Source organism: Chelonia mydas, chromosome 3 (assembly GCF_015237465.2).
Source record: "Chelonia mydas isolate rCheMyd1 chromosome 3, rCheMyd1.pri.v2, whole genome shotgun sequence".
NCBI lineage: Eukaryota > Metazoa > Chordata > Testudines > Cheloniidae > Chelonia > Chelonia mydas.
Window position 1 is genome coordinate 57,260,672 of NC_057851.1, and position 12,460 is coordinate 57,273,131.

Below are 12,460 nucleotides of genomic sequence, written 5' to 3' on the forward strand. Positions count from 1 at the left end.
CATCAGCCACTTTGTTAGAAGCTCCTGAGATGTCTTGGATGTCAAAATCAAAATCTTGGAGAGCTAAACTCCACTGAATAAGTTTTTTGTTATCTCCCGTGGCGGTATGAAGCCACTGTAGCGCAGCATGGTCGGTTTGCAGGCGCAAACGCTGTCTCCAAACATATGGGCGTAGCTTTTCCAGAGCCTAGACAATGGCATAACATTCTTTTTCACTGACTGACCAGTTGCTGTCCCTCTCAGACAGCTTCTTGCTGAGAAACGCTACAGGATGGAATTCTTGATCCAGTCCTTCCTGCATTAAAACTGCTCCCACACCACACTTGGACTCATCTGTGGATACTAGGAACGGTTTGTCAAAGTCTGGGGCCCTTAGTACAGGGTCAGACATGAGTGTCGCTTTAAGCTGGTTAAAGGCCTTCTGACGCTCTTTGGTCCACTGAACGGCATTTGGGTGTTTCTTTTTGGTTAGGTCAGTGGGGTGCCGATTTGGCTGTATTGCGGTACAAATCGTCTGTGATAACCGGCCAAGCCTAAGAAGGATTGAACCTGTTTCTTTGACTTTGGGACAGGCCACTTTTGAATAGCATCCACTTTGGCCTGTAGGGGGTTGATAGTTCCTTGACCCAACTGATGTCCAAGGTAAGTCACTCTGTTTAGGCCTATTTGACACTTCTTAGCCTTAACAATTAGTCCTGCCTCCCTTGTGCGCGCGAAGACTTTTTGTAGATGTTCCAGGTGTTCTGCCCAGGAATCCGAAAATATGGCCACATCGTCAAGGTAGGCGACTGCATATTCTCCTAATCCCGCTAGGAGACCATCTACAAGTCTTTGGAAGGTGGCAGGTGCATTCCGCAGCCCGAAAGGGAGTACATTAAATTCATACAGCCCGACATGTGTGGTGAAGGCTGACCTTTCCTTGGCAGATTCATCTAGCGGTACCTGCCAGTACCCCTTGGTTAAGTCCAAGGTAAAGATGAACTGGGCCCGTCCCAGTTTCTCTAATAGTTCATCTGTGCGTGGCATTGGATAGTTGTCGGGGCGAGTTACAGCATTTAGCTTATAGTAGTCCACGCAAAAACGTATCTCCCCATCTGGTTTGGGAACTAGAACCACTGGAAATGCCCACGCACTGCCAGAGGGGCGGATTACCCCCATCACTAACATATCCTGGATCTCCCGTTCTATAGCAGTTTTAGCTTGAGGAGACACCTGGTAAGGTTGGACTTTAATTGGGTGAGCATTACCTGTGTCAATGGAGTGGTATGCCTGTTCAGTCAGTCCTGGGGTGGCTGAGAACGTCGAGGTTATCCTAGCTTCTTAACCCTTTACAAGTGAAAGGGTTTTTCCTCTGGCCAGGAGGGATTTTAAAGGTGTTTACCCTTCCCTTTATATTTATGACACAGACTAACACGGCTGCTACTCTGAAACCTTAAAATTTGATCTGTGCGATGCATATGCTATCAAAGCCACTAGAGGGCTACTTCACTACTCAGAATGAGCAGAGCATGTCAAGAGTGTGAAACACTGTACCTTAAACATTTCTAATAAAGCCTTTTGGGGGTGGGGGAGAATGAGCAGAGCTAATGTGTGCTGGAATAGCAGAGGGGAGGCTGGGCAGATGTGGTGGGAGAGCTAATACCAAAATCATCTTAATAAATTTAGGAGCATAACACGAATTCTCTCTCTCTCTCTCACACACACACACGACAAGGAGACTTCAAAAATCAAAACAAACCAAACTATATTTTTTTTGTGAGTCTGACTCATGATTATTGAACCTTTGGGATTGGCAATACTGATAATTTTACAGTTTCTCAAAGACTAGATTGCATACAGTATTCATCAAAATGATGACATATCAGCTCCATGTCTGTCGCAATATGACCTTGCATTTGGCTGCATCAAAATATGTTGTTCAAAAGAGTCCAGCTGACTAAATCACTCGTAGAACCAACCTATTCTTATTATTTACCACTCAACCAATCTGTGTCATCTGCAAATTTGACCAGCAATTATTTTATGTTCTGTTCCATTGTGAAAGGTTCTGAATAGAATTGGGCCAAGAACAGATTCCTGTTGGAATCCTTGCTTCAATATTTTCAGGTGAATCACTGACATTTTCAGCTTGGCATATAAAAGCTGCTACCACCCCAAACAAATCTGGACCTGCATGATTGTTATTCTTTTTTAGGCATGCTATCTATTTACAACTTCTGTCCATCACAGCATATTTTGAACGGAACACAGCCTCAAGAGGAAGAGGTTGGGAACCATTGCCTTACAGGGACAAGTCTGAGGCTAAATTTAAGACAATATGCCCTTACGTCGCTAAACAGACTAGGTCACATGGGTAATATGCTTCTAAGAGATGCTGTAAGAAGTGATACCCTTAATTATAACAATAATTTTCCTTCACTGTGCTTCATCATGTAACAACACTGTTTACAAGAACAAAAGCTTACAACATAGAAGATGAAATAAAATGGATAAACAAAAAATATTAGATTTATTCAGATTATTGGAAAAGAAGAGGTTACTCATCTTATGCAGTAACTGGAATTTTTTTTTGAGATGTGTCCCCCTATGGGTGCTCCACTTCAGGTGCACACGAGCTCCAATGTGCCTTTGATCAGAGATTTTTGGTAACAGTGCCCATTTAACCTGTGCATGCTCCCTACACATCCTCATTCCCTATACTTGGGCTGCATGGGCAAATCATCCTTTGTTCCTTCTCTGTCACAAAGTCCCACAGAGGAAGCATAGGGGAAGGAGGGTGGGTAATGGAGTACACATAGGGGGACATATCTCCAGTAACTCCAGTTACTGCACAAAGTGAGTAACCTCTTCTTCTTCGAATAATGTCCTATGTCAGTCCACAGCAGGTGACTCTCAAGCAGCATTCCCACAGGGAGAAGGGGGCTTCGTAGAAGTGTCTAACACTGAAGACAGAACTGCATTGCCAACTGCAGCATCTGATCTAGAGGCATGAACCAAAGCACAGTGCTTGGAGAAAGTATGCACTGACATCCAGATTGCAGCTCTGTAAGTTTCTGCAACTGGAACATCCTTAAGTAATGCTACAGAAGTAGAATGAGACCATGTAGAATGGGCTAGCACACTAGGAGGAGGTTGAATGTTGGCAGAATTGTAATATGAGATAATACATCCTGAAATCCACCTTGGCTGTATTTTGGGTGGAGATTTGGATCTGTCCATAATTGAAATAAACAGTCTGAGAAACTCTCTGAATTGTTTGATTCTGTACAGATAGAAGGCTAATGCCCTTCTGACATCCAAAGTCTGAAAGGCAGCTTCCTGCCTACGCCGATGGTGTTTTGGGGAAAAAACTGTAAAACAAACGGTCTGATTAATATGAAATTCAGAAGACACCTTAGATAGACACTTACAATGTGGTTCTAATGTGATCTTTTCCTTGAAAAATACCATAGAGGGGTGGGAATCTGCCATTAAAATCCCCACTCCTCCTATATTCCTGGCAGATGTGATGACCACCAACAAAGCAGTTTTCGTGGTTAGATGAAACAACAATCATGGTTAATGGTTCAAAGAAGTTTTTCATAAAGCAATTAATGACAATGTTCAAGTCCTGTATTGAAGTAGATTTTCTAAGCTGTGGAAGAAGATTCGTCAGTCCTCTGAGGAGTGTTGACATTGTGGGGTGGGTAAAAACCAAAAAGCCTTTGACAGGTGAATGAACTGCTGTTATAGCCACCAAGAGAACCTTGAAGGAACTAATAGTAAGACCTGATCTTTTCAGTTCTAATGGGTAGTCTAGGATGGTGGAAAGAGAACGAACAGGAGAAACTTGTCAACTGGTACACTGGAGAGGAAAGATCTTCCATTTCTTAACGTAAATATGTTGTGTAGATGCTTTTCTACTGTTTAACAAAACCTGTTTCACCAATGTTGAACAGGGAGTCTCTCAAGAATCATCGAGGACCCATGCCTGAAGTTGCAGTATTTCCAGATTAGGGTGATGCACCTGACTGGCATTCTGAGACAACAGATGAAAACCAGTTGGAAGTCTCAGTGGTGGACAAGAAGCAAGCCAAATGAGGTAGGGATACCAAACTTGTCTTGGCCAAGTCACTGCAATTAAAATGACTTTGGCCCTCTCCTGCTTGATCTGGTTCAGTACTTTCAAAAGTAACGGTGTTGGTAGATGTGTATAAAGAAGACCCATTGTCCATGAATAAGGAAGGCATCCTCGGATGACTGAGGGTCTAGTCCCCATCTGGAGCAAAATTTCTTGCACTTTGTGTTTGCGGCAATTGCAAAAAGGTCCACATCTGGAAACCCCAAAATTACCATTCATAATTCTGGGAGAAATGTCTGCAGAGGTTGTTGGCCATGGTATTCGGTGTACCAGGGAGGTAGGAAGCAGCGATGACTATTTCCAGAGTTTTATTGCTTTGGCACAAAATGAGGAAGAGTGAGCACCACCTTGATGACTGATGTGGAACATGCAAGCCCTGTTGTGTCTCATGAGCTTGATAGATTTGACTCTGATCAAGGAAAGTAAATGAATAAAAGAATTATTGACTGCTCTCAGTTCTAAAAGGTTGATGTGAAGAAGATGCTTTTGGGGACACTATTTGCCCTGGATGGTGTGTGATCCCAGATGCGCCCCCATCATTCCAAGAGGGACGTATCTGATGTTATAACAATGGTAGGAGGAGCCTGGATGAAAGCCTGAATGGAGGGGTCCTTCTACCAATTCAGTGACTCCAGAACCTGATGGGAAACAGACACCTGTTTGTCCAGATTGTGCTTGTTCAGTACATAAACCATCCTGGGCAATTCCTGGAGTCATTGAAGATGTAACCTGGCATATTGAGTTATTAAAGTGCAAGCTGCCACATGACATAGTAATTGGAGACAATTTCTTGCTGAGGTTTGAGGACTTATCTGAATTTTTGAAATGAGATTTCTTAGGATCACTAAGTTGTCCGTAAGTAGTTAAGCCCTTGCTGTCACAACATCCAGAGAAGTTTCTGTGAAATATATCTGCTATAATGGGGTCAAAATGGACTTTTCAAGGTTGAGTCAGAGGCCTATACTGCCCTTTGTACTGCCAATAGGACCTTGTCGAGATAAGGAAAGACCATTATCTCTAGTTGACATAGGTGGGTGTCATAAATATAAAGGGAAGGGTAAACCCCTTTGAAATCCCTCCTGGCCAGGGGAAAGCTCCTCTCACCTGTAAAGGGTTAAGAAGCTAAAAGTAACCTCGCTGGCACCTGACCAAAATGACCAATGAGGAGACAAGATACTTTCAAAAGCTGGGAGGAGGGAGAGAAACAAAGGGTCTCAGTCTGTCTATATTCTGTCTTTGCCGGGGATAGACCAGGAATGGAGTCTTAGAACTTTTAGTAAGTAATCTAGCTAGGTACGTGCTAGATTATGATTTCTTTAAATGGCTGAGAAAAGAATTGTGCTGAATAGAATAACTATTTCTGTCTGTGTATCTTTTTTGTAACTTAAGGTTTTGCCTAGAGGGGTTCTCTATGTTTTGAATCTAATTACCCTGTAAGGTATCTACCATCCTGATTTTACAGAGGTGATTTCTTTACTTCTATTTACTTCTATTTCTATTAAAAGTCTTCTTGTAAGAAAACTGAATGCTTTTTCATTGTTCTCAGATCCAAGGGTTTGGGTCTATGGTCACCTATGCAAATTGGTAAGGCTTTTTATCCAACATTTCCCAGGAAAGGGAGGGTGTAAGTGTTGGGAGGATTGTTCATTGTTCTTAAGATCCAAGGGTCTGGGTCTGTAGTCACCTAGGCAAATTGGTGAGGCTTTTTACCAAACCTTGTCCAGGAAGTGGGGGGCAAGGTTTTGGGAAGTATTTTGGGGGGAAAGACGTTTCCAAACAGCTCTTCCCCAGTAACCAGTATTTGTTTGGTGGTGGTAGCGGCCAATCCAAGGACAAAGGGTGGAATATTTTGTACCTTGGGGAAGTTTTGACCTAAGCTGGTAAAGATAAGCTTAGGAGGTTTTTCATGCAGGTCCCCACATCTGTACCCTAGCGTTCAGAGTGGGGAAGGAACCTTGACAGTGGGCACCTTGCTCTTTGGGAATACCTGTGACATGGGCAGACCAGCCAACCTGTGTATTACCCGTAACAACTTAACAAGAGGCATTACAATTGTATCAGGACAGTTCACTCATATGTGAATTTCAGAGAGATGTACTAGACCAGCATCATTAACCCATTCATTTGTAGTATTAGAAACAAAGAATAGTTGCTAAGTATATTTGACTGTGTTTACCTGTGTCCTGTTAGAAGTTTAACAATGTAACCAAATTATCTTTTAGATGCTAATTCCCTTTCATGTCTTAATTGCCTGATATTATGTATGCAAATGTGATCAATTAATTTTAAGAACAAAGATGTGAGATACTGCAGGAAATTAATATTAATTTATGTTATCTTCAGTTTAACTATCTCTGGTATAATGAAGGATCAGCTAATTGCCTTATGTGAATAAGTGTAACTAGTTTACTTGGGTATGCATAGGAAATAGAAGATAAGTGTGAAGCAACGGTCCACAGACTATTTGCATAGCCTATTCTTCCTCAGAGGAAAGCCCTGGTGATGATTGCTGTGAGGAGGCTTGTCAGCCTGCTAGAGAACTAGAGAAACTGCGGGTCTGATCCTTTCATCTCAGGTCTGCTTAAACTTTAACAGGGAAAGTCTAAGCCCTAGGACCGAGATCTCCCAGTAGTTACTTGGATTATTCTGGAATTCTCATGGAAAAATTCTGACAGACTCTACACCTGAACTGCCTATTGGACTATAACCCTGTGGATTGAGTCGAGAGAGACTTTTACAAATCAGCAGCCTCAGCATCTCTACTCTGAAACTTAACTAAGGACGTTTTACTCATTCATATGTATATTGATATTGTGACCATTTATAACTCTCTTCTTTCTTTGATTAATAAATCTTAGATTTAGTTAATAAGGATAGTCTGTAAGTGTGTATTTGACCTGGTGGGTAATGTGTCTGATCCTTTGGGATTAGAAAGAACCACATATACGGTGAATAACCCCTCACTATATTAGACTTGGCTGTCTAGATGGGAGCCAAGGGCTGGAATGCCTAAAGGGGACTGTATTTGGCTTGTAGTTAAAAGTAGGGTGCTACAGGAGCACTTTTGTTACTGGTTTGATGACTCTAATTATAGAATAAACCACCAGTTTTGGGGAGTGTCTGCCCTATCTTTTGCTGTCTGCCCTGAGTGTGGCATTCTCAGTGTGGCCCATGTACACACCCAGTCACAATACCCTTGGGCAGAGGAGAGGCCAAAAGGGAGCACCCAGTACTGGGAGTGATTATGGTCGACTGTAGAACAAAGAAACCTTTTGTGAGCAGTGCAGAATCAGAAGACTTATGGTCAATGGATTCCAGAGGGGATGATAACTGTACACCCTGGATGGCTGACATCAGTATAAAAGGAGATCTCAATGAAAAATGCAGAGTCAGTGACCCAGAAGATATCAGTGCAGATAAGTGTCCAATACCAGTAAGTAACTGAGATTCTGGCTGATCTGACACAACAAGATGCTTTGAATATCTAAACTTTTGTGGTACTGATACATAAGTGGGAGTTAAGTGCAGTCCTGTGGAGACCAGCATCAGTATGAGGTAGGGACCTGTCTAGAATGTTTCAGTGCATCAGACACCAAACACCTTGAGTATGATGGTACTGATGTAGTGGTCTGGGGATCTGGTAAAGGTACCAAGTCTACTGAAAGATCTCATAGTACAGACCTTTTTTAAGTGGAATGTCTGCTTGTATGGACATGAGCACCCAGAGCAGAAGAGGTCTTGGTACTGAGTCTCATTTAGTAGAAGCTTGGCTCTTAGAGGAAGCCTGAGGCTTTTTCCTTGTACTGGGATCACTCAGACCCTCAATAGTACCCCTTTTGGGGGCTCCAGAACCATCTTCTCAGTCAGAGACCAAGACTTCTTGGAAGGAGATCTGATACTCCCTATCCTTTTGTTGGTACCCACAGACTTAGCATGCAAGGGTCTCAGTACCATGGGCATGGTTACACTGGCATGGATACAGTTGCTGTGTCTCATGAGGCTTTCAGTGACCAAGACCAAGAGATGGATTGAATACCAGCATTTGCATCCCTTGAGACTCTCAGTAACTCGGATCCGGAGGTAGATGGGACACTAAATGTGGTCTTAGGGCTTGCTTCTCCAACAACAATTTGAACTTTATTTTCTGTTTTACAAGATCTGTTCTTGAATGAGGAGCAGATCTTATACTTGGCTTGTATATGGGTGTCTCTGAAACCACTGAGACACAGAGTGTCCATGGCTAACTGGGATAGCTTCCTGTGAGGAAAGATAGCACTTAAAGCCTGGGGAGCCCAACGTTCCTGTAGCCTGAACAATTATTACATTTATAAGATTACAGATTGGGGTGCAACATGCCCTTGTCACAGATGACATGTTCTTTTCCTAGACAGCTACTCAGAGTTAATTGAGAAGATGGAATTTGGTGAAACACACAGAGAAACATTATTTAATACAGACAACTATAATTAAACTCATAGGCAAGAATCAATATACATAACAATTAGAATAAGTACAGTGTAGTGGGTTTACTGCATTGTTCATACTTACAGTCATGTATTGGGCATATTTACAACTTATGGAGACCATTGGAAATAAAGATGAAAGGGAAAAATATGTGAAGCCCATCAGAAGGAAGGTCATGATTCAGTTTACACTGTCTCAGGTACACAACAAACCTGAAGAAATGGGAACTGTGTGGTATTTTATACCCTTTCTTATGGTAATAGTACAGATATAAACAAGGTAAAGGACCAGTATGGTATATAAGAAGGTCAATAGCTGAGCCTAGCCATATGTGACCTTTAGGGTGCCAATAATTAAGCATAAAGCATTAATATTCATGATTTACATCACTTATTTCTTAATAATTCCTATATGTAAATGTTATCTAACTGCTTAGATATTGCATAGCAACCTAATTGCTAAAGCCCCCGCAAAACTCCTTTCTTGTGGAATCCTCTGGTATACTACACTTGTTTGTGGTTACTTGTTTGTCCCTCAAAATGAGTGCAAAATATCTGACCTGGGGTTATCACTTTGGGCATACACTAGTCAGTTAAATCCTAACCTTTAGTATAACTACTCCTACCAAGCTTTAACCTAATATAATAGGCCCTTAACTATAGCAAGCTTAATACCCATTTACTTATGTTCACCTGTTTGCTCCCCTCCACCCGCACCGTGCATGTTCCAAACTAATAAGCAATACAGCTTTTCAGTCTTATGCTCCCATTTTACCTCTAGTAAGCATAAAATGACCCTCAAGACATGAGTCAGTGTCATAGATCATAAGATCAGGTCAGGGGGTCAACATATCCCAGATTATGAAAAAGTCCAGAACAACCCCTCAAAAGAAGGGGAAAAAACAAAGGAGAAACAACAAACCCCAACAACTATCTATCTAACGTACGCAAGGGATAAGTGAAGCGAGCATGCCTGAAGCTCCATCTCAGGCCAAAGGCCATTGAGAAAGAACTGAAGGCAATTTGCCTGCACAGCCCCATATAACCTTGATATGGGGCATGAAGGTGCTTAGGGCACATGTGCAGGCCAAACAGGCACTGTTAGCAAAAATCTTTGAACAAAGGCACCTGGGGAGCACCCAGAGGGACACTATCCAAAGAACTTCTGCTCCATAAGCCTGGGGAGAGGAAAACAGTGGCAAAAAGGTTTTATGCCACCCACATGTTCCACAGATTTCCCCTTTTTAGGACACTCCCTGAGCAGCAGAAAGTAACTAGAAGGGGCATCAAGGGTCTGTCCCCAAATTTACAAGCACCTATTGTTTAAAAAGTTTGACTTCACAATCTTAGAGCCTCATGCACAAGACTGGTAGCAATCTCATAGCTTCTCTTTGTTCTGAGATTCTTGCACTCCAAATCTCTTCCTCCTTCCCACTTTTCATTAGAGAACTACTGAAATCAGGTTGCCGATCCACTGTGCCCAGCTGTTATGCTGTATGATTGAGTATGACCATTTATATAATTGATATTGCCACTATTATACAATTGCAACAAATCTTGTACAAAGTGTGCCATGTAAGATGTCAATGGAAAAGTTATGATTTGCTAAGTATGCTTATACTGTTTATATGCATGAATCATCTTTGTAGCTGAAGTTATGAATATTGGCTATATACTGGTATCTTACACGTTGTATTTCTGGGTAACAGCCCCGTGATAAATTTACACTAGGGCTAGACAGTTATGTGCTGATGGCCCATTAAGGGCACTCAGCTCATAATGGGTCGTTGAAGAAATTGATTTCACTCACTAAGCCTTTCCTGCGGATGCCTCAGAAAAAATATGGGTTTGGCTGCCACTGTGAGTCATCAAAGCATGGAAGGGCATGTGGTATGCTCATTTGACCCTGGACTCCATCTTGGGCCAGTAATTTTCCATGCACCTGGGCTGTGGGCTTTGTTTGGGACAGCAATATTCCATGCACATGGCAGAGGATATAAAAGGACCCCTGAGATATCTCCATTTTCATGCTTCATTTCTCTGAAATGGATTTCTAACAAGGAAGCTTTAAACAAGGACTGATGACCCCCAATCTGTTTGGGTAATTCCAGAGAGACTTTTGCAAGTTAGCAGGTTATTCTATCACTGCTTCAAACCCGATATAAGAATTTTGAAATCACTTGTATGTATAACCTATAATGATCTATTAACCATTTATAACTCTTTTCTTTTACAAAATCTTTAATTTTTAGGATTGGCATCAGCATGATTATTGGGTCAGATCTGAGATATATATATATATTGACCTGGTTAAGTGACTGATTTCTTGGGATTGGAAGAACTCTATATCCCAGTACATTGGTTTTCAGTAACCACTCATCAGAAAGTCCAGTGTCTGGGGGGTGAGCCAAGGGCTGGAATGCCTAAGACTGTTTTTGGCTTCTTGTTAACCAGTGTGGTGATACAGAAGTTTCCTTTTGTTACTGGCTTTACATGGTATAATGATAGAACCACCACCAGTATGGGGTGAGTCTGCCCCATTTCTCAGCAGTTTGTCCTGAATTTGGCATTCTCAGCTGTGACCCACTGAGGAACACCATGTTATTTAAAATATTTCACCAACTTGGCATGTAAAAGTTGAGCTGAACCAATTTAGTTGCAACACCATGCAGCCTGCTCACTTACATCCAACCAAAAAACCAGCTGTTTCTCCACCTTCACAGATATTCAAAGGCCATTTCTTTTGTTTCCTGGCATCCTTTCAACAGAAACTAAGGTTTGTCAACTACAACCCCCACGGTTTTGTCTCAAAGCAATTAAGGTGTTCCTTGAAAATCTGATGTAGTAATTTCAAGCCATTCATTTTGCAAAAATGCTTCTTAGATTCAGGTAATTATTCACTCAGCCTTTTACGCCCACTTATTTAGTTTCATTCTCATTGATTAGAAAATAAAACTATAAAGAAGAATCAGATTGTATCAAACTGCCACAGCAGGTTTTGCATCAGCAATTATCCTAATCTCAGATGATGGATGAGACCTCACCTTTTACAATATAGTTTTTAAGCACAGGTTACATTGTGTTTAAGGTGGAACTAGGAGACAAGGGATAGAGGTCACATTTAAATATGGCTCCAAACAAAACCAGATGGACAAGATGCTAATTTATCTCAGTCCAGTTCCTATTCTACCAAAACAATCACCCTTACACTAACACACTCTGGTAAGGTGCAAAAGAAGAGCATTTATAGCACAGTGGAGTGGAATCTTCATTTATTGCTCCCTGTGAGCAATAGAATGCTCTGCATTTGAACATTTTACTTGTACAATTCCAGCAGAAAGTGGTTCCCTATTACAAAATGATACCACCACATTTGGCAGCCTTGTTACAGGATAGAGGCCAAGGATAAAATGAGCTTGGAGATCAAACTGTTTTCCTCATCCCTGAAGATGGTCTCTACAAGTCAGAGCACAGGCACTTTTGTAAGGGTGGGGGAAGAATGCAATGAGACTTTTGGCAACAGTGGTTATTTCTTCACTTTTGCTGGAGAATTTCCACCTATTCGTTACATCGAACTTCTGTCTCTTGCTTTCACTTAATATGTTTCTGTGAAATGGACTACAGTTCTTTTGTATTTGATTTTTTACCCCTGTTTAAATTAGTACAGAAGCTCAAAAGGACTGTAATATTTTCTTTCGAGGATGATTTTAATGAGGTGGTATAAATTAGTCTTTGAAAAACTTCACCACATATTCGAACCTCTAATTTATTCTGAATACACCCACAGAAGTCACTGCAGCATCTTCAGTGTAGAGAGGCATGAGTTGAGGTGGCCCCTTAATCCACCCAGAGATATTGCAAGGGGTACATTAAATAT

At 41.6% G+C, this 12,460-nt stretch overlaps 1 long non-coding RNA gene across 3 annotated transcripts in view; it reads left to right on the forward strand.

Moving 5' to 3' along the window:
• Window positions 1–12,460, forward strand: part of LOC114018732 — a 30,489-nt gene that overhangs the window by 4,697 nt on the left and 13,332 nt on the right. For all 3 annotated transcript variants that reach the window (XR_005224616.2, XR_006289452.1, XR_003563995.3), the window contains exon 2: window positions 3,939–4,081. This is a non-coding gene — a long non-coding RNA (uncharacterized LOC114018732). The remainder of the gene's footprint in view (window positions 1–3,938; window positions 4,082–12,460) is intronic.